The sequence below is a fragment of the Odontesthes bonariensis genome, chromosome 2, assembly GCF_027942865.1.
Source record: "Odontesthes bonariensis isolate fOdoBon6 chromosome 2, fOdoBon6.hap1, whole genome shotgun sequence".
In the NCBI taxonomy this organism is placed as follows: domain Eukaryota; kingdom Metazoa; phylum Chordata; class Actinopteri; order Atheriniformes; family Atherinopsidae; genus Odontesthes; species Odontesthes bonariensis.
The window spans coordinates 39,717,889-39,740,849 of NC_134507.1; the positions used below are offsets into that span (position 1 = coordinate 39,717,889).

Sequence of the window (22,961 nt, forward strand, 5' to 3'; positions counted from 1 at the left end):
CCTTCCTGGCACAATGCGCACTTGTGGCGGTGCTCTTTTTTCGCCTACAAAGCGTCACTTTGCACCTCCGCCCACCCGCTGCAGTGAGCACTCTTCAGCCGTTTCAGATGGTACAACTTTGCACTCCCGCCCGCTCCACTGAGCACCATTCAAACAACAATTTAGCGCCTCCAGCTTTGAACATGGGCACGGTCTCAACACATAGGGTGACTCTACTCCGAGAAGTCACTCGGCACAGCAAGAAGATTTCCTTTGCACAGACAGAATGGGCTTCACCCGCAAAGGTAAAGCCTTCCAAAAATAGAAACAACTCATTAATGTTGCTCTCCACGGAAGTCTTTAGTAAAAGGCGAAAGACTTGTACGTTATGAAGAGAAACCAGAGTACGAGTATTTGACACTGCGGGAGCAGTGCATCAGGCCAGTTGGCATAGCCACCTTCCCCATGGTGAGCTTTGCTTGGTTGAGACACTTGCTCCTCGGCCGACCAGGTAGGAACAATCGGGCCCTATTCAGTGGCTGCTTTGTCTTTTACTCTGTGCAAAAGACTAGGGGTCTTGAGGCTTTGTTCTGACCGCTCATTTGGTGTAGAGGTTTTTTTCAAGCAATTCTCCCAGTTGGCCCAATCCCAGAGCCATCTCAAAGTGGAGTTCACTTTCACTCTCTTTTCGCAGACTAAAAGCCAGAGTTTTATCTCAGAAGCTAAGCAGAGTCGGGCCTGGTTAGTACTTGGATGGGAGACCGCCTGCGAATACCAGGTGCTGTAAGCCTTTTGGCTTCTCCAGGCGCATGCAGTTTGACTGCGTCAAATGCAAAGGCAGTCCCTGTTTGACTTTTTGGAACTGCTCCTTTGTCAGGACAAAGTTAAATGTATGAGGATCAAAGGCAACCATGACCTGGGACATCTCAGCAGATCCAGGATCAGCAAGATGGATCACAGGGTGATCATCAGATGTTTCAACAAAAGACATGCAGAGAGAAAAATGCTTACAGCACCTGGTATTCCCAAGCGGTCTCCCATCCAAGTACTAACCAGGCCCGACCCTGCTTGGCTTCCGAGATCGGACGAGATCGGGCGTGTTCAGGGCGGTGTGGCCGTAAGCCACAGTCCCTGTGACAAATATGTGTTATATAGGTGCTGGAACCATACGTTTCCCCTATTTTACCAGAGAGTCGGCTTGAGAGGCTGATGTTGAGCCTGCACATCGACTTCCCTGATGTGATTGTTCTCTGCAGCTGAAAATGGGACTCTCAGATAACTTAGTGTGTGTCTGTCAAGCTCCTCTGTTCCCTGTGTGTTGTTTTGTGTTCATGGTCATACAGAGAAACCAGGGAAGCTCAATCCCACGACATGCTCATAAGCTGCGTCTTTTCTAAACATTATAGTTCTATGTTAGAAGTCAGAATACAACGGCTCCCTGAAACTACCACCCTGTACCGCTGGTTTTGTTATTTCACAAGAGTTGGGAAGAGTGCACCGTTCCCGGCGGCACCGCAGTACCGGGTCGATGCGTGGAGTGAACGGAGCAAGCCCCTTTGTCAACCCCTGTGCCTAAAAATCCATTTAATATGTAGTCCTCATATAGAGGACGTATCAGATATTAAACTGATAAGAACAGATACTACACTTGATCTTAGCCAAAAGGCCGAGAAGCGATAACCCTCCACTGTTTCACGTCCGAGGGCCCTTCCTGGCACAATGCGCACTTGTGGCGGTGCTCTTTTTTCGCCTACAAAGCGTCACTTTGCACCTCCGCCCACCCGCTGCAGTGAGCACTCTTCAGCCGTTTCAGATGGTACAACTTTGCACTCCCGCCCGCTCCACTGAGCACCATTCAAACAACAATTTAGCGCCTCCAGCTTTGAACATGGGCACGGTCTCAACACATAGGGTGACTCTACTCCGAGAAGTCACTCGGCACAGCAAGAAGATTTCCTTTGCACAGACAGAATGGGCTTCACCCGCAAAGGTAAAGCCTTCCAAAAATAGAAACAACTCATTAATGTTGCTCTCCACGGAAGTCTTTAGTAAAAGGCGAAAGACTTGTACGTTATGAAGAGAAACCAGAGTACGAGTATTTGACACTGCGGGAGCAGTGCATCAGGCCAGTTGGCATAGCCACCTTCCCCATGGTGAGCTTTGCTTGGTTGAGACACTTGCTCCTCGGCCGACCAGGTAGGAACAATCGGGCCCTATTCAGTGGCTGCTTTGTCTTTTACTCTGTGCAAAAGACTAGGGGTCTTGAGGCTTTGTTCTGACCGCTCATTTGGTGTAGAGGTTTTTTTCAAGCAATTCTCCCAGTTGGCCCAATCCCAGAGCCATCTCAAAGTGGAGTTCACTTTCACTCTCTTTTCGCAGACTAAAAGCCAGAGTTTTATCTCAGAAGCTAAGCAGAGTCGGGCCTGGTTAGTACTTGGATGGGAGACCGCCTGCGAATACCAGGTGCTGTAAGCCTTTTGGCTTCTCCAGGCGCATGCAGTTTGACTGCGTCAAATGCAAAGGCAGTCCCTGTTTGACTTTTTGGAACTGCTCCTTTGTCAGGACAAAGTTAAATGTATGAGGATCAAAGGCAACCATGACCTGGGACATCTCAGCAGATCCAGGATCAGCAAGATGGATCACAGGGTGATCATCAGATGTTTCAACAAAAGACATGCAGAGAGAAAAATGCTTACAGCACCTGGTATTCCCAAGCGGTCTCCCATCCAAGTACTAACCAGGCCCGACCCTGCTTGGCTTCCGAGATCGGGCGTGTTCAGGGCGGTGTGGCCGTAAGCCACAGTCCCTGTGACAAATATGTGTTATATAGGTGCTGGAACCATACGTTTCCCCTATTTTACCAGAGAGTCGGCTTGAGAGGCTGATGTTGAGCCTGCACATCGACTTCCCTGATGTGATTGTTCTCTGCAGCTGAAAATGGGACTCTCAGATAACTTAGTGTGTGTCTGTCAAGCTCCTCTGTTCCCTGTGTGTTGTTTTGTGTTCATGGTCATACAGAGAAACCAGGGAAGCTCAATCCCACGACATGCTCATAAGCTGCGTCTTTTCTAAACATTATAGTTCTATGTTAGAAGTCAGAATACAACGGCTCCCTGAAACTACCACCCTGTACCGCTGGTTTTGTTATTTCACAAGAGTTGGGAAGAGTGCACCGTTCCCGGCGGCACCGCAGTACCGGGTCGATGCGTGGAGTGAACGGAGCAAGCCCCTTTGTCAACCCCTGTGCCTAAAAATCCATTTAATATGTAGTCCTCATATAGAGGACGTATCAGATATTAAACTGATAAGAACAGATACTACACTTGATCTTAGCCAAAAGGCCGAGAAGCGATAACCCTCCACTGTTTCACGTCCGAGGGCCCTTCCTGGCACAATGCGCACTTGTGGCGGTGCTCTTTTTTCGCCTACAAAGCGTCACTTTGCACCTCCGCCCACCCGCTGCAGTGAGCACTCTTCAGCCGTTTCAGATGGTACAACTTTGCACTCCCGCCCGCTCCACTGAGCACCATTCAAACAACAATTTAGCGCCTCCAGCTTTGAACATGGGCACGGTCTCAACACATAGGGTGACTCTACTCCGAGAAGTCACTCGGCACAGCAAGAAGATTTCCTTTGCACAGACAGAATGGGCTTCACCCGCAAAGGTAAAGCCTTCCAAAAATAGAAACAACTCATTAATGTTGCTCTCCACGGAAGTCTTTAGTAAAAGGCGAAAGACTTGTACGTTATGAAGAGAAACCAGAGTACGAGTATTTGACACTGCGGGAGCAGTGCATCAGGCCAGTTGGCATAGCCACCTTCCCCATGGTGAGCTTTGCTTGGTTGAGACACTTGCTCCTCGGCCGACCAGGTAGGAACAATCGGGCCCTATTCAGTGGCTGCTTTGTCTTTTACTCTGTGCAAAAGACTAGGGGTCTTGAGGCTTTGTTCTGACCGCTCATTTGGTGTAGAGGTTTTTTTCAAGCAATTCTCCCAGTTGGCCCAATCCCAGAGCCATCTCAAAGTGGAGTTCACTTTCACTCTCTTTTCGCAGACTAAAAGCCAGAGTTTTATCTCAGAAGCTAAGCAGAGTCGGGCCTGGTTAGTACTTGGATGGGAGACCGCCTGCGAATACCAGGTGCTGTAAGCCTTTTGGCTTCTCCAGGCGCATGCAGTTTGACTGCGTCAAATGCAAAGGCAGTCCCTGTTTGACTTTTTGGAACTGCTCCTTTGTCAGGACAAAGTTAAATGTATGAGGATCAAAGGCAACCATGACCTGGGACATCTCAGCAGATCCAGGATCAGCAAGATGGATCACAGGGTGATCATCAGATGTTTCAACAAAAGACATGCAGAGAGAAAAATGCTTACAGCACCTGGTATTCCCAAGCGGTCTCCCATCCAAGTACTAACCAGGCCCGACCCTGCTTGGCTTCCGAGATCGGGCGTGTTCAGGGCGGTGTGGCCGTAAGCCACAGTCCCTGTGACAAATATGTGTTATATAGGTGCTGGAACCATACGTTTCCCCTATTTTACCAGAGAGTCGGCTTGAGAGGCTGATGTTGAGCCTGCACATCGACTTCCCTGATGTGATTGTTCTCTGCAGCTGAAAATGGGACTCTCAGATAACTTAGTGTGTGTCTGTCAAGCTCCTCTGTTCCCTGTGTGTTGTTTTGTGTTCATGGTCATACAGAGAAACCAGGGAAGCTCAATCCCACGACATGCTCATAAGCTGCGTCTTTTCTAAACATTATAGTTCTATGTTAGAAGTCAGAATACAACGGCTCCCTGAAACTACCACCCTGTACCGCTGGTTTTGTTATTTCACAAGAGTTGGGAAGAGTGCACCGTTCCCGGCGGCACCGCAGTACCGGGTCGATGCGTGGAGTGAACGGAGCAAGCCCCTTTGTCAACCCCTGTGCCTAAAAATCCATTTAATATGTAGTCCTCATATAGAGGACGTATCAGATATTAAACTGATAAGAACAGATACTACACTTGATCTTAGCCAAAAGGCCGAGAAGCGATAACCCTCCACTGTTTCACGTCCGAGGGCCCTTCCTGGCACAATGCGCACTTGTGGCGGTGCTCTTTTTTCGCCTACAAAGCGTCACTTTGCACCTCCGCCCACCCGCTGCAGTGAGCACTCTTCAGCCGTTTCAGATGGTACAACTTTGCACTCCCGCCCGCTCCACTGAGCACCATTCAAACAACAATTTAGCGCCTCCAGCTTTGAACATGGGCACGGTCTCAACACATAGGGTGACTCTACTCCGAGAAGTCACTCGGCACAGCAAGAAGATTTCCTTTGCACAGACAGAATGGGCTTCACCCGCAAAGGTAAAGCCTTCCAAAAATAGAAACAACTCATTAATGTTGCTCTCCACGGAAGTCTTTAGTAAAAGGCGAAAGACTTGTACGTTATGAAGAGAAACCAGAGTACGAGTATTTGACACTGCGGGAGCAGTGCATCAGGCCAGTTGGCATAGCCACCTTCCCCATGGTGAGCTTTGCTTGGTTGAGACACTTGCTCCTCGGCCGACCAGGTAGGAACAATCGGGCCCTATTCAGTGGCTGCTTTGTCTTTTACTCTGTGCAAAAGACTAGGGGTCTTGAGGCTTTGTTCTGACCGCTCATTTGGTGTAGAGGTTTTTTTCAAGCAATTCTCCCAGTTGGCCCAATCCCAGAGCCATCTCAAAGTGGAGTTCACTTTCACTCTCTTTTCGCAGACTAAAAGCCAGAGTTTTATCTCAGAAGCTAAGCAGAGTCGGGCCTGGTTAGTACTTGGATGGGAGACCGCCTGCGAATACCAGGTGCTGTAAGCCTTTTGGCTTCTCCAGGCGCATGCAGTTTGACTGCGTCAAATGCAAAGGCAGTCCCTGTTTGACTTTTTGGAACTGCTCCTTTGTCAGGACAAAGTTAAATGTATGAGGATCAAAGGCAACCATGACCTGGGACATCTCAGCAGATCCAGGATCAGCAAGATGGATCACAGGGTGATCATCAGATGTTTCAACAAAAGACATGCAGAGAGAAAAATGCTTACAGCACCTGGTATTCCCAAGCGGTCTCCCATCCAAGTACTAACCAGGCCCGACCCTGCTTGGCTTCCGAGATCGGGCGTGTTCAGGGCGGTGTGGCCGTAAGCCACAGTCCCTGTGACAAATATGTGTTATATAGGTGCTGGAACCATACGTTTCCCCTATTTTACCAGAGAGTCGGCTTGAGAGGCTGATGTTGAGCCTGCACATCGACTTCCCTGATGTGATTGTTCTCTGCAGCTGAAAATGGGACTCTCAGATAACTTAGTGTGTGTCTGTCAAGCTCCTCTGTTCCCTGTGTGTTGTTTTGTGTTCATGGTCATACAGAGAAACCAGGGAAGCTCAATCCCACGACATGCTCATAAGCTGCGTCTTTTCTAAACATTATAGTTCTATGTTAGAAGTCAGAATACAACGGCTCCCTGAAACTACCACCCTGTACCGCTGGTTTTGTTATTTCACAAGAGTTGGGAAGAGTGCACCGTTCCCGGCGGCACCGCAGTACCGGGTCGATGCGTGGAGTGAACGGAGCAAGCCCCTTTGTCAACCCCTGTGCCTAAAAATCCATTTAATATGTAGTCCTCATATAGAGGACGTATCAGATATTAAACTGATAAGAACAGATACTTTAGCCAAAAGGCCGAGAAGCGATAACCCTCCACTGTTTCACGTCCGAGGGCCCTTCCTGGCACAATGCGCACTTGTGGCGGTGCTCTTTTTTCGCCTACAAAGCGTCACTTTGCACCTCCGCCCACCCGCTGCAGTGAGCACTCTTCAGCCGTTTCAGATGGTACAACTTTGCACTCCCGCCCGCTCCACTGAGCACCATTCAAACAACAATTTAGCGCCTCCAGCTTTGAACATGGGCACGGTCTCAACACATAGGGTGACTCTACTCCGAGAAGTCACTCGGCACAGCAAGAAGATTTCCTTTGCACAGACAGAATGGGCTTCACCCGCAAAGGTAAAGCCTTCCAAAAATAGAAACAACTCATTAATGTTGCTCTCCACGGAAGTCTTTAGTAAAAGGCGAAAGACTTGTACGTTATGAAGAGAAACCAGAGTACGAGTATTTGACACTGCGGGAGCAGTGCATCAGGCCAGTTGGCATAGCCACCTTCCCCATGGTGAGCTTTGCTTGGTTGAGACACTTGCTCCTCGGCCGACCAGGTAGGAACAATCGGGCCCTATTCAGTGGCTGCTTTGTCTTTTACTCTGTGCAAAAGACTAGGGGTCTTGAGGCTTTGTTCTGACCGCTCATTTGGTGTAGAGGTTTTTTTCAAGCAATTCTCCCAGTTGGCCCAATCCCAGAGCCATCTCAAAGTGGAGTTCACTTTCACTCTCTTTTCGCAGACTAAAAGCCAGAGTTTTATCTCAGAAGCTAAGCAGAGTCGGGCCTGGTTAGTACTTGGATGGGAGACCGCCTGCGAATACCAGGTGCTGTAAGCCTTTTGGCTTCTCCAGGCGCATGCAGTTTGACTGCGTCAAATGCAAAGGCAGTCCCTGTTTGACTTTTTGGAACTGCTCCTTTGTCAGGACAAAGTTAAATGTATGAGGATCAAAGGCAACCATGACCTGGGACATCTCAGCAGATCCAGGATCAGCAAGATGGATCACAGGGTGATCATCAGATGTTTCAACAAAAGACATGCAGAGAGAAAAATGCTTACAGCACCTGGTATTCCCAAGCGGTCTCCCATCCAAGTACTAACCAGGCCCGACCCTGCTTGGCTTCCGAGATCGGACGAGATCGGGCGTGTTCAGGGCGGTGTGGCCGTAAGCCACAGTCCCTGTGACAAATATGTGTTATATAGGTGCTGGAACCATACGTTTCCCCTATTTTACCAGAGAGTCGGCTTGAGAGGCTGATGTTGAGCCTGCACATCGACTTCCCTGATGTGATTGTTCTCTGCAGCTGAAAATGGGACTCTCAGATAACTTAGTGTGTGTCTGTCAAGCTCCTCTGTTCCCTGTGTGTTGTTTTGTGTTCATGGTCATACAGAGAAACCAGGGAAGCTCAATCCCACGACATGCTCATAAGCTGCGTCTTTTCTAAACATTATAGTTCTATGTTAGAAGTCAGAATACAACGGCTCCCTGAAACTACCACCCTGTACCGCTGGTTTTGTTATTTCACAAGAGTTGGGAAGAGTGCACCGTTCCCGGCGGCACCGCAGTACCGGGTCGATGCGTGGAGTGAACGGAGCAAGCCCCTTTGTCAACCCCTGTGCCTAAAAATCCATTTAATATGTAGTCCTCATATAGAGGACGTATCAGATATTAAACTGATAAGAACAGATACTACACTTGATCTTAGCCAAAAGGCCGAGAAGCGATAACCCTCCACTGTTTCACGTCCGAGGGCCCTTCCTGGCACAATGCGCACTTGTGGCGGTGCTCTTTTTTCGCCTACAAAGCGTCACTTTGCACCTCCGCCCACCCGCTGCAGTGAGCACTCTTCAGCCGTTTCAGATGGTACAACTTTGCACTCCCGCCCGCTCCACTGAGCACCATTCAAACAACAATTTAGCGCCTCCAGCTTTGAACATGGGCACGGTCTCAACACATAGGGTGACTCTACTCCGAGAAGTCACTCGGCACAGCAAGAAGATTTCCTTTGCACAGACAGAATGGGCTTCACCCGCAAAGGTAAAGCCTTCCAAAAATAGAAACAACTCATTAATGTTGCTCTCCACGGAAGTCTTTAGTAAAAGGCGAAAGACTTGTACGTTATGAAGAGAAACCAGAGTACGAGTATTTGACACTGCGGGAGCAGTGCATCAGGCCAGTTGGCATAGCCACCTTCCCCATGGTGAGCTTTGCTTGGTTGAGACACTTGCTCCTCGGCCGACCAGGTAGGAACAATCGGGCCCTATTCAGTGGCTGCTTTGTCTTTTACTCTGTGCAAAAGACTAGGGGTCTTGAGGCTTTGTTCTGACCGCTCATTTGGTGTAGAGGTTTTTTTCAAGCAATTCTCCCAGTTGGCCCAATCCCAGAGCCATCTCAAAGTGGAGTTCACTTTCACTCTCTTTTCGCAGACTAAAAGCCAGAGTTTTATCTCAGAAGCTAAGCAGAGTCGGGCCTGGTTAGTACTTGGATGGGAGACCGCCTGCGAATACCAGGTGCTGTAAGCCTTTTGGCTTCTCCAGGCGCATGCAGTTTGACTGCGTCAAATGCAAAGGCAGTCCCTGTTTGACTTTTTGGAACTGCTCCTTTGTCAGGACAAAGTTAAATGTATGAGGATCAAAGGCAACCATGACCTGGGACATCTCAGCAGATCCAGGATCAGCAAGATGGATCACAGGGTGATCATCAGATGTTTCAACAAAAGACATGCAGAGAGAAAAATGCTTACAGCACCTGGTATTCCCAAGCGGTCTCCCATCCAAGTACTAACCAGGCCCGACCCTGCTTGGCTTCCGAGATCGGGCGTGTTCAGGGCGGTGTGGCCGTAAGCCACAGTCCCTGTGACAAATATGTGTTATATAGGTGCTGGAACCATACGTTTCCCCTATTTTACCAGAGAGTCGGCTTGAGAGGCTGATGTTGAGCCTGCACATCGACTTCCCTGATGTGATTGTTCTCTGCAGCTGAAAATGGGACTCTCAGATAACTTAGTGTGTGTCTGTCAAGCTCCTCTGTTCCCTGTGTGTTGTTTTGTGTTCATGGTCATACAGAGAAACCAGGGAAGCTCAATCCCACGACATGCTCATAAGCTGCGTCTTTTCTAAACATTATAGTTCTATGTTAGAAGTCAGAATACAACGGCTCCCTGAAACTACCACCCTGTACCGCTGGTTTTGTTATTTCACAAGAGTTGGGAAGAGTGCACCGTTCCCGGCGGCACCGCAGTACCGGGTCGATGCGTGGAGTGAACGGAGCAAGCCCCTTTGTCAACCCCTGTGCCTAAAAATCCATTTAATATGTAGTCCTCATATAGAGGACGTATCAGATATTAAACTGATAAGAACAGATACTACACTTGATCTTAGCCAAAAGGCCGAGAAGCGATAACCCTCCACTGTTTCACGTCCGAGGGCCCTTCCTGGCACAATGCGCACTTGTGGCGGTGCTCTTTTTTCGCCTACAAAGCGTCACTTTGCACCTCCGCCCACCCGCTGCAGTGAGCACTCTTCAGCCGTTTCAGATGGTACAACTTTGCACTCCCGCCCGCTCCACTGAGCACCATTCAAACAACAATTTAGCGCCTCCAGCTTTGAACATGGGCACGGTCTCAACACATAGGGTGACTCTACTCCGAGAAGTCACTCGGCACAGCAAGAAGATTTCCTTTGCACAGACAGAATGGGCTTCACCCGCAAAGGTAAAGCCTTCCAAAAATAGAAACAACTCATTAATGTTGCTCTCCACGGAAGTCTTTAGTAAAAGGCGAAAGACTTGTACGTTATGAAGAGAAACCAGAGTACGAGTATTTGACACTGCGGGAGCAGTGCATCAGGCCAGTTGGCATAGCCACCTTCCCCATGGTGAGCTTTGCTTGGTTGAGACACTTGCTCCTCGGCCGACCAGGTAGGAACAATCGGGCCCTATTCAGTGGCTGCTTTGTCTTTTACTCTGTGCAAAAGACTAGGGGTCTTGAGGCTTTGTTCTGACCGCTCATTTGGTGTAGAGGTTTTTTTCAAGCAATTCTCCCAGTTGGCCCAATCCCAGAGCCATCTCAAAGTGGAGTTCACTTTCACTCTCTTTTCGCAGACTAAAAGCCAGAGTTTTATCTCAGAAGCTAAGCAGAGTCGGGCCTGGTTAGTACTTGGATGGGAGACCGCCTGCGAATACCAGGTGCTGTAAGCCTTTTGGCTTCTCCAGGCGCATGCAGTTTGACTGCGTCAAATGCAAAGGCAGTCCCTGTTTGACTTTTTGGAACTGCTCCTTTGTCAGGACAAAGTTAAATGTATGAGGATCAAAGGCAACCATGACCTGGGACATCTCAGCAGATCCAGGATCAGCAAGATGGATCACAGGGTGATCATCAGATGTTTCAACAAAAGACATGCAGAGAGAAAAATGCTTACAGCACCTGGTATTCCCAAGCGGTCTCCCATCCAAGTACTAACCAGGCCCGACCCTGCTTGGCTTCCGAGATCGGACGAGATCGGGCGTGTTCAGGGCGGTGTGGCCGTAAGCCACAGTCCCTGTGACAAATATGTGTTATATAGGTGCTGGAACCATACGTTTCCCCTATTTTACCAGAGAGTCGGCTTGAGAGGCTGATGTTGAGCCTGCACATCGACTTCCCTGATGTGATTGTTCTCTGCAGCTGAAAATGGGACTCTCAGATAACTTAGTGTGTGTCTGTCAAGCTCCTCTGTTCCCTGTGTGTTGTTTTGTGTTCATGGTCATACAGAGAAACCAGGGAAGCTCAATCCCACGACATGCTCATAAGCTGCGTCTTTTCTAAACATTATAGTTCTATGTTAGAAGTCAGAATACAACGGCTCCCTGAAACTACCACCCTGTACCGCTGGTTTTGTTATTTCACAAGAGTTGGGAAGAGTGCACCGTTCCCGGCGGCACCGCAGTACCGGGTCGATGCGTGGAGTGAACGGAGCAAGCCCCTTTGTCAACCCCTGTGCCTAAAAATCCATTTAATATGTAGTCCTCATATAGAGGACGTATCAGATATTAAACTGATAAGAACAGATACTACACTTGATCTTAGCCAAAAGGCCGAGAAGCGATAACCCTCCACTGTTTCACGTCCGAGGGCCCTTCCTGGCACAATGCGCACTTGTGGCGGTGCTCTTTTTTCGCCTACAAAGCGTCACTTTGCACCTCCGCCCACCCGCTGCAGTGAGCACTCTTCAGCCGTTTCAGATGGTACAACTTTGCACTCCCGCCCGCTCCACTGAGCACCATTCAAACAACAATTTAGCGCCTCCAGCTTTGAACATGGGCACGGTCTCAACACATAGGGTGACTCTACTCCGAGAAGTCACTCGGCACAGCAAGAAGATTTCCTTTGCACAGACAGAATGGGCTTCACCCGCAAAGGTAAAGCCTTCCAAAAATAGAAACAACTCATTAATGTTGCTCTCCACGGAAGTCTTTAGTAAAAGGCGAAAGACTTGTACGTTATGAAGAGAAACCAGAGTACGAGTATTTGACACTGCGGGAGCAGTGCATCAGGCCAGTTGGCATAGCCACCTTCCCCATGGTGAGCTTTGCTTGGTTGAGACACTTGCTCCTCGGCCGACCAGGTAGGAACAATCGGGCCCTATTCAGTGGCTGCTTTGTCTTTTACTCTGTGCAAAAGACTAGGGGTCTTGAGGCTTTGTTCTGACCGCTCATTTGGTGTAGAGGTTTTTTTCAAGCAATTCTCCCAGTTGGCCCAATCCCAGAGCCATCTCAAAGTGGAGTTCACTTTCACTCTCTTTTCGCAGACTAAAAGCCAGAGTTTTATCTCAGAAGCTAAGCAGAGTCGGGCCTGGTTAGTACTTGGATGGGAGACCGCCTGCGAATACCAGGTGCTGTAAGCCTTTTGGCTTCTCCAGGCGCATGCAGTTTGACTGCGTCAAATGCAAAGGCAGTCCCTGTTTGACTTTTTGGAACTGCTCCTTTGTCAGGACAAAGTTAAATGTATGAGGATCAAAGGCAACCATGACCTGGGACATCTCAGCAGATCCAGGATCAGCAAGATGGATCACAGGGTGATCATCAGATGTTTCAACAAAAGACATGCAGAGAGAAAAATGCTTACAGCACCTGGTATTCCCAAGCGGTCTCCCATCCAAGTACTAACCAGGCCCGACCCTGCTTGGCTTCCGAGATCGGGCGTGTTCAGGGCGGTGTGGCCGTAAGCCACAGTCCCTGTGACAAATATGTGTTATATAGGTGCTGGAACCATACGTTTCCCCTATTTTACCAGAGAGTCGGCTTGAGAGGCTGATGTTGAGCCTGCACATCGACTTCCCTGATGTGATTGTTCTCTGCAGCTGAAAATGGGACTCTCAGATAACTTAGTGTGTGTCTGTCAAGCTCCTCTGTTCCCTGTGTGTTGTTTTGTGTTCATGGTCATACAGAGAAACCAGGGAAGCTCAATCCCACGACATGCTCATAAGCTGCGTCTTTTCTAAACATTATAGTTCTATGTTAGAAGTCAGAATACAACGGCTCCCTGAAACTACCACCCTGTACCGCTGGTTTTGTTATTTCACAAGAGTTGGGAAGAGTGCACCGTTCCCGGCGGCACCGCAGTACCGGGTCGATGCGTGGAGTGAACGGAGCAAGCCCCTTTGTCAACCCCTGTGCCTAAAAATCCATTTAATATGTAGTCCTCATATAGAGGACGTATCAGATATTAAACTGATAAGAACAGATACTACACTTGATCTTAGCCAAAAGGCCGAGAAGCGATAACCCTCCACTGTTTCACGTCCGAGGGCCCTTCCTGGCACAATGCGCACTTGTGGCGGTGCTCTTTTTTCGCCTACAAAGCGTCACTTTGCACCTCCGCCCACCCGCTGCAGTGAGCACTCTTCAGCCGTTTCAGATGGTACAACTTTGCACTCCCGCCCGCTCCACTGAGCACCATTCAAACAACAATTTAGCGCCTCCAGCTTTGAACATGGGCACGGTCTCAACACATAGGGTGACTCTACTCCGAGAAGTCACTCGGCACAGCAAGAAGATTTCCTTTGCACAGACAGAATGGGCTTCACCCGCAAAGGTAAAGCCTTCCAAAAATAGAAACAACTCATTAATGTTGCTCTCCACGGAAGTCTTTAGTAAAAGGCGAAAGACTTGTACGTTATGAAGAGAAACCAGAGTACGAGTATTTGACACTGCGGGAGCAGTGCATCAGGCCAGTTGGCATAGCCACCTTCCCCATGGTGAGCTTTGCTTGGTTGAGACACTTGCTCCTCGGCCGACCAGGTAGGAACAATCGGGCCCTATTCAGTGGCTGCTTTGTCTTTTACTCTGTGCAAAAGACTAGGGGTCTTGAGGCTTTGTTCTGACCGCTCATTTGGTGTAGAGGTTTTTTTCAAGCAATTCTCCCAGTTGGCCCAATCCCAGAGCCATCTCAAAGTGGAGTTCACTTTCACTCTCTTTTCGCAGACTAAAAGCCAGAGTTTTATCTCAGAAGCTAAGCAGAGTCGGGCCTGGTTAGTACTTGGATGGGAGACCGCCTGCGAATACCAGGTGCTGTAAGCCTTTTGGCTTCTCCAGGCGCATGCAGTTTGACTGCGTCAAATGCAAAGGCAGTCCCTGTTTGACTTTTTGGAACTGCTCCTTTGTCAGGACAAAGTTAAATGTATGAGGATCAAAGGCAACCATGACCTGGGACATCTCAGCAGATCCAGGATCAGCAAGATGGATCACAGGGTGATCATCAGATGTTTCAACAAAAGACATGCAGAGAGAAAAATGCTTACAGCACCTGGTATTCCCAAGCGGTCTCCCATCCAAGTACTAACCAGGCCCGACCCTGCTTGGCTTCCGAGATCGGGCGTGTTCAGGGCGGTGTGGCCGTAAGCCACAGTCCCTGTGACAAATATGTGTTATATAGGTGCTGGAACCATACGTTTCCCCTATTTTACCAGAGAGTCGGCTTGAGAGGCTGATGTTGAGCCTGCACATCGACTTCCCTGATGTGATTGTTCTCTGCAGCTGAAAATGGGACTCTCAGATAACTTAGTGTGTGTCTGTCAAGCTCCTCTGTTCCCTGTGTGTTGTTTTGTGTTCATGGTCATACAGAGAAACCAGGGAAGCTCAATCCCACGACATGCTCATAAGCTGCGTCTTTTCTAAACATTATAGTTCTATGTTAGAAGTCAGAATACAACGGCTCCCTGAAACTACCACCCTGTACCGCTGGTTTTGTTATTTCACAAGAGTTGGGAAGAGTGCACCGTTCCCGGCGGCACCGCAGTACCGGGTCGATGCGTGGAGTGAACGGAGCAAGCCCCTTTGTCAACCCCTGTGCCTAAAAATCCATTTAATATGTAGTCCTCATATAGAGGACGTATCAGATATTAAACTGATAAGAACAGATACTACACTTGATCTTAGCCAAAAGGCCGAGAAGCGATAACCCTCCACTGTTTCACGTCCGAGGGCCCTTCCTGGCACAATGCGCACTTGTGGCGGTGCTCTTTTTTCGCCTACAAAGCGTCACTTTGCACCTCCGCCCACCCGCTGCAGTGAGCACTCTTCAGCCGTTTCAGATGGTACAACTTTGCACTCCCGCCCGCTCCACTGAGCACCATTCAAACAACAATTTAGCGCCTCCAGCTTTGAACATGGGCACGGTCTCAACACATAGGGTGACTCTACTCCGAGAAGTCACTCGGCACAGCAAGAAGATTTCCTTTGCACAGACAGAATGGGCTTCACCCGCAAAGGTAAAGCCTTCCAAAAATAGAAACAACTCATTAATGTTGCTCTCCACGGAAGTCTTTAGTAAAAGGCGAAAGACTTGTACGTTATGAAGAGAAACCAGAGTACGAGTATTTGACACTGCGGGAGCAGTGCATCAGGCCAGTTGGCATAGCCACCTTCCCCATGGTGAGCTTTGCTTGGTTGAGACACTTGCTCCTCGGCCGACCAGGTAGGAACAATCGGGCCCTATTCAGTGGCTGCTTTGTCTTTTACTCTGTGCAAAAGACTAGGGGTCTTGAGGCTTTGTTCTGACCGCTCATTTGGTGTAGAGGTTTTTTTCAAGCAATTCTCCCAGTTGGCCCAATCCCAGAGCCATCTCAAAGTGGAGTTCACTTTCACTCTCTTTTCGCAGACTAAAAGCCAGAGTTTTATCTCAGAAGCTAAGCAGAGTCGGGCCTGGTTAGTACTTGGATGGGAGACCGCCTGCGAATACCAGGTGCTGTAAGCCTTTTGGCTTCTCCAGGCGCATGCAGTTTGACTGCGTCAAATGCAAAGGCAGTCCCTGTTTGACTTTTTGGAACTGCTCCTTTGTCAGGACAAAGTTAAATGTATGAGGATCAAAGGCAACCATGACCTGGGACATCTCAGCAGATCCAGGATCAGCAAGATGGATCACAGGGTGATCATCAGATGTTTCAACAAAAGACATGCAGAGAGAAAAATGCTTACAGCACCTGGTATTCCCAAGCGGTCTCCCATCCAAGTACTAACCAGGCCCGACCCTGCTTGGCTTCCGAGATCGGGCGTGTTCAGGGCGGTGTGGCCGTAAGCCACAGTCCCTGTGACAAATATGTGTTATATAGGTGCTGGAACCATACGTTTCCCCTATTTTACCAGAGAGTCGGCTTGAGAGGCTGATGTTGAGCCTGCACATCGACTTCCCTGATGTGATTGTTCTCTGCAGCTGAAAATGGGACTCTCAGATAACTTAGTGTGTGTCTGTCAAGCTCCTCTGTTCCCTGTGTGTTGTTTTGTGTTCATGGTCATACAGAGAAACCAGGGAAGCTCAATCCCACGACATGCTCATAAGCTGCGTCTTTTCTAAACATTATAGTTCTATGTTAGAAGTCAGAATACAACGGCTCCCTGAAACTACCACCCTGTACCGCTGGTTTTGTTATTTCACAAGAGTTGGGAAGAGTGCACCGTTCCCGGCGGCACCGCAGTACCGGGTCGATGCGTGGAGTGAACGGAGCAAGCCCCTTTGTCAACCCCTGTGCCTAAAAATCCATTTAATATGTAGTCCTCATATAGAGGACGTATCAGATATTAAACTGATAAGAACAGATACTACACTTGATCTTAGCCAAAAGGCCGAGAAGCGATAACCCTCCACTGTTTCACGTCCGAGGGCCCTTCCTGGCACAATGCGCACTTGTGGCGGTGCTCTTTTTTCGCCTACAAAGCGTCACTTTGCACCTCCGCCCACCCGCTGCAGTGAGCACTCTTCAGCCGTTTCAGATGGTACAACTTTGCACTCCCGCCCGCTCCACTGAGCACCATTCAAACAACAATTTAGCGCCTCCAGCTTTGAACATGGGCACGGTCTCAACACATAGGGTGACTCTACTCCGAGAAGTCACTCGGCACAGCAAGAAGATTTCCTTTGCACAGACAGAATGGGCTTCACCCGCAAAGGTAAAGCCTTCCAAAAATAGAAACAACTCATTAATGTTGCTCTCCACGGAAGTCTTTAGTAAAAGGCGAAAGACTTGTACGTTATGAAGAGAAACCAGAGTACGAGTATTTGACACTGCGGGAGCAGTGCATCAGGCCAGTTGGCATAGCCACCTTCCCCATGGTGAGCTTTGCTTGGTTGAGACACTTGCTCCTCGGCCGACCAGGTAGGAACAATCGGGCCCTATTCAGTGGCTGCTTTGTCTTTTACTCTGTGCAAAAGACTAGGGGTCTTGAGGCTTTGTTCTGACCGCTCATTTGGTGTAGAGGTTTTTTTCAAGCAATTCTCCCAGTTGGCCCAATCCCAGAGCCATCTCAAAGTGGAGTTCACTTTCACTCTCTTTTCGCAGACTAAAAGCCAGAGTTTTATCTCAGAAGCTAAGCAGAGTCGGGCCTGGTTAGTACTTGGATGGGAGACCGCCTGCGAATACCAGGTGCTGTAAGCCTTTTGGCTTCTCCAGGCGCATGCAGTTTGACTGCGTCAAATGCAAAGGCAGTCCCTGTTTGACTTTTTGGAACTGCTCCTTTGTCAGGACAAAGTTAAATGTATGAGGATCAAAGGCAACCATGACCTGGGACATCTCAGCAGATCCAGGATCAGCAAGATGGATCACAGGGTGATCATCAGATGTTTCAACAAAAGACATGCAGAGAGAAAAATGCTTACAGCACCTGGTATTCCCAAGCGGTCTCCCATCCAAGTACTAACCAGGCCCGACCCTGCTTGGCTTCCGAGATCGGGCGTGTTCAGGGCGGTGTGGCCGTAAGCCACAGTCCCTGTGACAAATATGTGTTATATAGGTGCTGGAACCATACGTTTCCCCTATTTTACCAGAGAGTCGGCTTGAGAGGCTGATGTTGAGCCTGCACATCGACTTCCCTGATGTGATTGTTCTCTGCAGCTGAAAATGGGACTCTCAGATAACTTAGTGTGTGTCTGTCAAGCTCCTCTGTTCCCTGTGTGTTGTTTTGTGTTCATGGTCATACAGAGAAACCAGGGAAGCTCAATCCCACGACATGCTCATAAGCTGCGTCTTTTCTAAACATTATAGTTCTATGTTAGAAGTCAGAATACAACGGCTCCCTGAAACTACCACCCTGTACCGCTGGTTTTGTTATTTCACAAGAGTTGGGAAGAGTGCACCGTTCCCGGCGGCACCGCAGTACCGGGTCGATGCGTGGAGTGAACGGAGCAAGCCCCTTTGTCAACCCCTGTGCCTAAAAATCCATTTAATATGTAGTCCTCATATAGAGGACGTATCAGATATTAAACTGATAAGAACAGATACTACACTTGATCTTAGCCAAAAGGCCGAGAAGCGATAACCCTCCACTGTTTCACGTCCGAGGGCCCTTCCTGGCACAATGCGCACTTGTGGCGGTGCTCTTTTTTCGCCTACAAAGCGTCACTTTGCACCTCCGCCCACCCGCTGCAGTGAGCACTCTTCAGCCGTTTCAGATGGTACAACTTTGCACTCCCGCCCGCTCCACTGAGCACCATTCAAACAACAATTTAGCGCCTCCAGCTTTGAACATGGGCACGGTCTCAACACATAGGGTGACTCTACTCCGAGAAGTCACTCGGCACAGCAAGAAGATTTCCTTTGCACAGACAGAATGGGCTTCACCCGCAAAGGTAAAGCCTTCCAAAAATAGAAACAACTCATTAATGTTGCTCTCCACGGAAGTCTTTAGTAAAAGGCGAAAGACTTGTACGTTATGAAGAGAAACCAGAGTACGAGTATTTGACACTGCGGGAGCAGTGCATCAGGCCAGTTGGCATAGCCACCTTCCCCATGGTGAGCTTTGCTTGGTTGAGACACTTGCTCCTCGGCCGACCAGGTAGGAACAATCGGGCCCTATTCAGTGGCTGCTTTGTCTTTTACTCTGTGCAAAAGACTAGGGGTCTTGAGGCTTTGTTCTGACCGCTCATTTGGTGTAGAGGTTTTTTTCAAGCAATTCTCCCAGTTGGCCCAATCCCAGAGCCATCTCAAAGTGGAGTTCACTTTCACTCTCTTTTCGCAGACTAAAAGCCAGAGTTTTATCTCAGAAGCTAAGCAGAGTCGGGCCTGGTTAGTACTTGGATGGGAGACCGCCTGCGAATACCAGGTGCTGTAAGCCTTTTGGCTTCTCCAGGCGCATGCAGTTTGACTGCGTCAAATGCAAAGGCAGTCCCTGTTTGACTTTTTGGAACTGCTCCTTTGTCAGGACAAAGTTAAATGTATGAGGATCAAAGGCAACCATGACCTGGGACATCTCAGCAGATCCAGGATCAGCAAGATGGATCACAGGGTGATCATCAGATGTTTCAACAAAAGACATGCAGAGAGAAAAATGCTTACAGCACCTGGTATTCCCAAGCGGTCTCCCATCCAAGTACTAACCAGGCCCGACCCTGCTTGGCTTCCGAGATCGGGCGTGTTCAGGGCGGTGTGGCCGTAAGCCACAGTCCCTGTGACAAATATGTGTTATATAGGTGCTGGAACCATACGTTTCCCCTATTTTACCAGAGAGTCGGCTTGAGAGGCTGATGTTGAGCCTGCACATCGACTTCCCTGATGTGATTGTTCTCTGCAGCTGAAAATGGGACTCTCAGATAACTTAGTGTGTGTCTGTCAAGCTCCTCTGTTCCCTGTGTGTTGTTTTGTGTTCATGGTCATACAGAGAAACCAGGGAAGCTCAATCCCACGACATGCTCATAAGCTGCGTCTTTTCTAAACATTATAGTTCTATGTTAGAAGTCAGAATACAACGGCTCCCTGAAACTACCACCCTGTACCGCTGGTTTTGTTATTTCACAAGAGTTGGGAAGAGTGCACCGTTCCCGGCGGCACCGCAGTACCGGGTCGATGCGTGGAGTGAACGGAGCAAGCCCCTTTGTCAACCCCTGTGCCTAAAAATCCATTTAATATGTAGTCCTCATATAGAGGACGTATCAGATATTAAACTGATAAGAACAGATACTACACTTGATCTTAGCCAAAAGGCCGAGAAGCGATAACCCTCCACTGTTTCACGTCCGAGGGCCCTTCCTGGCACAATGCGCACTTGTGGCGGTGCTCTTTTTTCGCCTACAAAGCGTCACTTTGCACCTCCGCCCACCCGCTGCAGTGAGCACTCTTCAGCCGTTTCAGATGGTACAACTTTGCACTCCCGCCCGCTCCACTGAGCACCATTCAAACAACAATTTAGCGCCTCCAGCTTTGAACATGGGCACGGTCTCAACACATAGGGTGACTCTACTCCGAGAAGTCACTCGGCACAGCAAGAAGATTTCCTTTGCACAGACAGAATGGGCTTCACCCGCAAAGGTAAAGCCTTCCAAAAATAGAAACAACTCATTAATGTTGCTCTCCACGGAAGTCTTTAGTAAAAGGCGAAAGACTTGTACGTTATGAAGAGAAACCAGAGTACGAGTATTTGACACTGCGGGAGCAGTGCATCAGGCCAGTTGGCATAGCCACCTTCCCCATGGTGAGCTTTGCTTGGTTGAGACACTTGCTCCTCGGCCGACCAGGTAGGAACAATCGGGCCCTATTCAATGGCTGCTTTGTCTTTTACTCTGTGCAAAAGACTAGGGGTCTTGAGGCTTTGTTCTGACCGCTCATTTGGTGTAGAGGTTTTTTTCAAGCAATTCTCCCAGTTGGCCCAATCCCAGAGCCATCTCAAAGTGGAGTTCACTTTCACTCTCTTTTCGCAGACTAAAAGCCAGAGTTTTATCTCAGAAGCTAAGCAGAGTCGGGCCTGGTTAGTACTTGGATGGGAGACCGCCTGCGAATACCAGGTGCTGTAAGCCTTTTGGCTTCTCCAGGCGCATGCAGTTTGACTGCGTCAAATGCAAAGGCAGTCCCTGTTTGACTTTTTGGAACTGCTCCTTTGTCAGGACAAAGTTAAATGTATGAGGATCAAAGGCAACCATGACCTGGGACATCTCAGCAGATCCAGGATCAGCAAGATGGATCACAGGGTGATCATCAGATGTTTCAACAAAAGACATGCAGAGAGAAAAATGCTTACAGCACCTGGTATTCCCAAGCGGTCTCCCATCCAAGTACTAACCAGGCCCGACCCTGCTTGGCTTCCGAGATCGGGCGTGTTCAGGGCGGTGTGGCCGTAAGCCACAGTCCCTGTGACAAATATGTGTTATATAGGTGCTGGAACCATACGTTTCCCCTATTTTACCAGAGAGTCGGCTTGAGAGGCTGATGTTGAGCCTGCACATCGACTTCCCTGATGTGATTGTTCTCTGCAGCTGAAAATGGGACTCTCAGATAACTTAGTGTGTGTCTGTCAAGCTCCTCTGTTCCCTGTGTGTTGTTTTGTGTTCATGGTCATACAGAGAAACCAGGGAAGCTCAATCCCACGACATGCTCATAAGCTGCGTCTTTTCTAAACATTATAGTTCTATGTTAGAAGTCAGAATACAACGGCTCCCTGAAACTACCACCCTGTACCGCTGGTTTTGTTATTTCACAAGAGTTGGGAAGAGTGCACCGTTCCCGGCGGCACCGCAGTACCGGGTCGATGCGTGGAGTGAACGGAGCAAGCCCCTTTGTCAACCCCTGTGCCTAAAAATCCATTTAATATGTAGTCCTCATATAGAGGACGTATCAGATATTAAACTGATAAGAACAGATACTACACTTGATCTTAGCCAAAAGGCCGAGAAGCGATAACCCTCCACTGTTTCACGTCCGAGGGCCCTTCCTGGCACAATGCGCACTTGTGGCGGTGCTCTTTTTTCGCCTACAAAGCGTCACTTTGCACCTCCGCCCACCCGCTGCAGTGAGCACTCTTCAGCCGTTTCAGATGGTACAACTTTGCACTCCCGCCCGCTCCACTGAGCACCATTCAAACAACAATTTAGCGCCTCCAGCTTTGAACATGGGCACGGTCTCAACACATAGGGTGACTCTACTCCGAGAAGTCACTCGGCACAGCAAGAAGATTTCCTTTGCACAGACAGAATGGGCTTCACCCGCAAAGGTAAAGCCTTCCAAAAATAGAAACAACTCATTAATGTTGCTCTCCACGGAAGTCTTTAGTAAAAGGCGAAAGACTTGTACGTTATGAAGAGAAACCAGAGTACGAGTATTTGACACTGCGGGAGCAGTGCATCAGGCCAGTTGGCATAGCCACCTTCCCCATGGTGAGCTTTGCTTGGTTGAGACACTTGCTCCTCGGCCGACCAGGTAGGAACAATCGGGCCCTATTCAGTGGCTGCTTTGTCTTTTACTCTGTGCAAAAGACTAGGGGTCTTGAGGCTTTGTTCTGACCGCTCATTTGGTGTAGAGGTTTTTTTCAAGCAATTCTCCCAGTTGGCCCAATCCCAGAGCCATCTCAAAGTGGAGTTCACTTTCACTCTCTTTTCGCAGACTAAAAGCCAGAGTTTTATCTCAGAAGCTAAGCAGAGTCGGGCCTGGTTAGTACTTGGATGGGAGACCGCCTGCGAATACCAGGTGCTGTAAGCCTTTTGGCTTCTCCAGGCGCATGCAGTTTGACTGCGTCAAATGCAAAGGCAGTCCCTGTTTGACTTTTTGGAACTGCTCCTTTGTCAGGACAAAGTTAAATGTATGAGGATCAAAGGCAACCATGACCTGGGACATCTCAGCAGATCCAGGATCAGCAAGATGGATCACAGGGTGATCATCAGATGTTTCAACAAAAGACATGCAGAGAGAAAAATGCTTACAGCACCTGGTATTCCCAAGCGGTCTCCCATCCAAGTACTAACCAGGCCCGACCCTGCTTGGCTTCCGAGATCGGGCGTGTTCAGGGCGGTGTGGCCGTAAGCCACAGTCCCTGTGACAAATATGTGTTATATAGGTGCTGGAACCATACGTTTCCCCTATTTTACCAGAGAGTCGG

General features: G+C 49.0%; 29 non-coding genes and 12 pseudogenes across 29 annotated transcripts; all 41 read right to left on the reverse strand.

The window, feature by feature from the left end:
- Nucleotides 1–274: 274 nt before the first annotated feature.
- LOC142371914 (U5 spliceosomal RNA) lies at nt 275–387 on the reverse strand. Its single transcript, XR_012768142.1, has one exon. It is a non-coding gene; the product is annotated as a U5 spliceosomal RNA (small nuclear RNA).
- A 596-nt stretch (nt 388–983) lies between these two features.
- Nucleotides 984–1,102, reverse strand: LOC142375176 (5S ribosomal RNA). Its single transcript, XR_012768892.1, has one exon. It is a non-coding gene; the product is annotated as a 5S ribosomal RNA (ribosomal RNA).
- A 364-nt stretch (nt 1,103–1,466) lies between these two features.
- On the reverse strand, nt 1,467–1,657 carry LOC142369721 (U2 spliceosomal RNA). The gene has a single exon (XR_012767688.1). It is a non-coding gene; the product is annotated as a U2 spliceosomal RNA (small nuclear RNA).
- Nucleotides 1,658–1,959: 302 nt separating this feature from the next.
- Nucleotides 1,960–2,072, reverse strand: LOC142371922 (U5 spliceosomal RNA). Its single transcript, XR_012768143.1, has one exon. It is a non-coding gene; the product is annotated as a U5 spliceosomal RNA (small nuclear RNA).
- Nucleotides 2,073–2,668: 596 nt separating this feature from the next.
- Nucleotides 2,669–2,777, reverse strand: LOC142401252 (5S ribosomal RNA; annotated as a pseudogene).
- A 364-nt stretch (nt 2,778–3,141) lies between these two features.
- Nucleotides 3,142–3,332, reverse strand: LOC142369725 (U2 spliceosomal RNA). The gene has a single exon (XR_012767689.1). It is a non-coding gene; the product is annotated as a U2 spliceosomal RNA (small nuclear RNA).
- Nucleotides 3,333–3,634: 302 nt separating this feature from the next.
- On the reverse strand, nt 3,635–3,747 carry LOC142371930 (U5 spliceosomal RNA). The gene has a single exon (XR_012768144.1). It is a non-coding gene; the product is annotated as a U5 spliceosomal RNA (small nuclear RNA).
- Nucleotides 3,748–4,343: 596 nt separating this feature from the next.
- LOC142401257 (5S ribosomal RNA) lies at nt 4,344–4,452 on the reverse strand (annotated as a pseudogene).
- A 364-nt stretch (nt 4,453–4,816) lies between these two features.
- LOC142369732 (U2 spliceosomal RNA) lies at nt 4,817–5,007 on the reverse strand. Its single transcript, XR_012767690.1, has one exon. It is a non-coding gene; the product is annotated as a U2 spliceosomal RNA (small nuclear RNA).
- Nucleotides 5,008–5,309: 302 nt separating this feature from the next.
- Nucleotides 5,310–5,422, reverse strand: LOC142371938 (U5 spliceosomal RNA). Its single transcript, XR_012768145.1, has one exon. It is a non-coding gene; the product is annotated as a U5 spliceosomal RNA (small nuclear RNA).
- A 596-nt stretch (nt 5,423–6,018) lies between these two features.
- Nucleotides 6,019–6,127, reverse strand: LOC142401262 (5S ribosomal RNA; annotated as a pseudogene).
- Nucleotides 6,128–6,491: 364 nt separating this feature from the next.
- Nucleotides 6,492–6,672, reverse strand: LOC142370220 (U2 spliceosomal RNA; annotated as a pseudogene).
- Nucleotides 6,673–6,974: 302 nt separating this feature from the next.
- LOC142371945 (U5 spliceosomal RNA) lies at nt 6,975–7,087 on the reverse strand. The gene has a single exon (XR_012768146.1). It is a non-coding gene; the product is annotated as a U5 spliceosomal RNA (small nuclear RNA).
- A 596-nt stretch (nt 7,088–7,683) lies between these two features.
- LOC142375181 (5S ribosomal RNA) lies at nt 7,684–7,802 on the reverse strand. The gene has a single exon (XR_012768893.1). It is a non-coding gene; the product is annotated as a 5S ribosomal RNA (ribosomal RNA).
- Nucleotides 7,803–8,166: 364 nt separating this feature from the next.
- Nucleotides 8,167–8,357, reverse strand: LOC142369738 (U2 spliceosomal RNA). The gene has a single exon (XR_012767691.1). It is a non-coding gene; the product is annotated as a U2 spliceosomal RNA (small nuclear RNA).
- Nucleotides 8,358–8,659: 302 nt separating this feature from the next.
- LOC142371952 (U5 spliceosomal RNA) lies at nt 8,660–8,772 on the reverse strand. The gene has a single exon (XR_012768147.1). It is a non-coding gene; the product is annotated as a U5 spliceosomal RNA (small nuclear RNA).
- Nucleotides 8,773–9,368: 596 nt separating this feature from the next.
- LOC142401272 (5S ribosomal RNA) lies at nt 9,369–9,477 on the reverse strand (annotated as a pseudogene).
- Nucleotides 9,478–9,841: 364 nt separating this feature from the next.
- Nucleotides 9,842–10,032, reverse strand: LOC142369743 (U2 spliceosomal RNA). Its single transcript, XR_012767693.1, has one exon. It is a non-coding gene; the product is annotated as a U2 spliceosomal RNA (small nuclear RNA).
- A 302-nt stretch (nt 10,033–10,334) lies between these two features.
- LOC142371960 (U5 spliceosomal RNA) lies at nt 10,335–10,447 on the reverse strand. Its single transcript, XR_012768150.1, has one exon. It is a non-coding gene; the product is annotated as a U5 spliceosomal RNA (small nuclear RNA).
- Nucleotides 10,448–11,043: 596 nt separating this feature from the next.
- LOC142375186 (5S ribosomal RNA) lies at nt 11,044–11,162 on the reverse strand. The gene has a single exon (XR_012768894.1). It is a non-coding gene; the product is annotated as a 5S ribosomal RNA (ribosomal RNA).
- Nucleotides 11,163–11,526: 364 nt separating this feature from the next.
- LOC142369753 (U2 spliceosomal RNA) lies at nt 11,527–11,717 on the reverse strand. The gene has a single exon (XR_012767696.1). It is a non-coding gene; the product is annotated as a U2 spliceosomal RNA (small nuclear RNA).
- Nucleotides 11,718–12,019: 302 nt separating this feature from the next.
- On the reverse strand, nt 12,020–12,132 carry LOC142371973 (U5 spliceosomal RNA). The gene has a single exon (XR_012768155.1). It is a non-coding gene; the product is annotated as a U5 spliceosomal RNA (small nuclear RNA).
- A 596-nt stretch (nt 12,133–12,728) lies between these two features.
- LOC142401277 (5S ribosomal RNA) lies at nt 12,729–12,837 on the reverse strand (annotated as a pseudogene).
- Nucleotides 12,838–13,201: 364 nt separating this feature from the next.
- LOC142369755 (U2 spliceosomal RNA) lies at nt 13,202–13,392 on the reverse strand. The gene has a single exon (XR_012767697.1). It is a non-coding gene; the product is annotated as a U2 spliceosomal RNA (small nuclear RNA).
- A 302-nt stretch (nt 13,393–13,694) lies between these two features.
- Nucleotides 13,695–13,807, reverse strand: LOC142371979 (U5 spliceosomal RNA). Its single transcript, XR_012768159.1, has one exon. It is a non-coding gene; the product is annotated as a U5 spliceosomal RNA (small nuclear RNA).
- Nucleotides 13,808–14,403: 596 nt separating this feature from the next.
- On the reverse strand, nt 14,404–14,512 carry LOC142401282 (5S ribosomal RNA; annotated as a pseudogene).
- A 364-nt stretch (nt 14,513–14,876) lies between these two features.
- On the reverse strand, nt 14,877–15,067 carry LOC142369759 (U2 spliceosomal RNA). Its single transcript, XR_012767698.1, has one exon. It is a non-coding gene; the product is annotated as a U2 spliceosomal RNA (small nuclear RNA).
- A 302-nt stretch (nt 15,068–15,369) lies between these two features.
- On the reverse strand, nt 15,370–15,482 carry LOC142371986 (U5 spliceosomal RNA). Its single transcript, XR_012768161.1, has one exon. It is a non-coding gene; the product is annotated as a U5 spliceosomal RNA (small nuclear RNA).
- Nucleotides 15,483–16,078: 596 nt separating this feature from the next.
- On the reverse strand, nt 16,079–16,187 carry LOC142401289 (5S ribosomal RNA; annotated as a pseudogene).
- Nucleotides 16,188–16,551: 364 nt separating this feature from the next.
- LOC142369765 (U2 spliceosomal RNA) lies at nt 16,552–16,742 on the reverse strand. Its single transcript, XR_012767699.1, has one exon. It is a non-coding gene; the product is annotated as a U2 spliceosomal RNA (small nuclear RNA).
- Nucleotides 16,743–17,044: 302 nt separating this feature from the next.
- Nucleotides 17,045–17,157, reverse strand: LOC142371991 (U5 spliceosomal RNA). The gene has a single exon (XR_012768162.1). It is a non-coding gene; the product is annotated as a U5 spliceosomal RNA (small nuclear RNA).
- Nucleotides 17,158–17,753: 596 nt separating this feature from the next.
- On the reverse strand, nt 17,754–17,862 carry LOC142401291 (5S ribosomal RNA; annotated as a pseudogene).
- Nucleotides 17,863–18,226: 364 nt separating this feature from the next.
- Nucleotides 18,227–18,417, reverse strand: LOC142369771 (U2 spliceosomal RNA). Its single transcript, XR_012767702.1, has one exon. It is a non-coding gene; the product is annotated as a U2 spliceosomal RNA (small nuclear RNA).
- A 302-nt stretch (nt 18,418–18,719) lies between these two features.
- Nucleotides 18,720–18,832, reverse strand: LOC142371994 (U5 spliceosomal RNA). Its single transcript, XR_012768164.1, has one exon. It is a non-coding gene; the product is annotated as a U5 spliceosomal RNA (small nuclear RNA).
- Nucleotides 18,833–19,428: 596 nt separating this feature from the next.
- LOC142401296 (5S ribosomal RNA) lies at nt 19,429–19,537 on the reverse strand (annotated as a pseudogene).
- Nucleotides 19,538–19,901: 364 nt separating this feature from the next.
- Nucleotides 19,902–20,092, reverse strand: LOC142369776 (U2 spliceosomal RNA). Its single transcript, XR_012767703.1, has one exon. It is a non-coding gene; the product is annotated as a U2 spliceosomal RNA (small nuclear RNA).
- A 302-nt stretch (nt 20,093–20,394) lies between these two features.
- On the reverse strand, nt 20,395–20,507 carry LOC142371999 (U5 spliceosomal RNA). The gene has a single exon (XR_012768165.1). It is a non-coding gene; the product is annotated as a U5 spliceosomal RNA (small nuclear RNA).
- A 596-nt stretch (nt 20,508–21,103) lies between these two features.
- On the reverse strand, nt 21,104–21,212 carry LOC142401298 (5S ribosomal RNA; annotated as a pseudogene).
- A 364-nt stretch (nt 21,213–21,576) lies between these two features.
- Nucleotides 21,577–21,767, reverse strand: LOC142369781 (U2 spliceosomal RNA). Its single transcript, XR_012767704.1, has one exon. It is a non-coding gene; the product is annotated as a U2 spliceosomal RNA (small nuclear RNA).
- A 302-nt stretch (nt 21,768–22,069) lies between these two features.
- LOC142372004 (U5 spliceosomal RNA) lies at nt 22,070–22,182 on the reverse strand. Its single transcript, XR_012768167.1, has one exon. It is a non-coding gene; the product is annotated as a U5 spliceosomal RNA (small nuclear RNA).
- A 596-nt stretch (nt 22,183–22,778) lies between these two features.
- On the reverse strand, nt 22,779–22,887 carry LOC142401302 (5S ribosomal RNA; annotated as a pseudogene).
- Between the last annotated feature and the right edge of the window lie 74 nt (nt 22,888–22,961).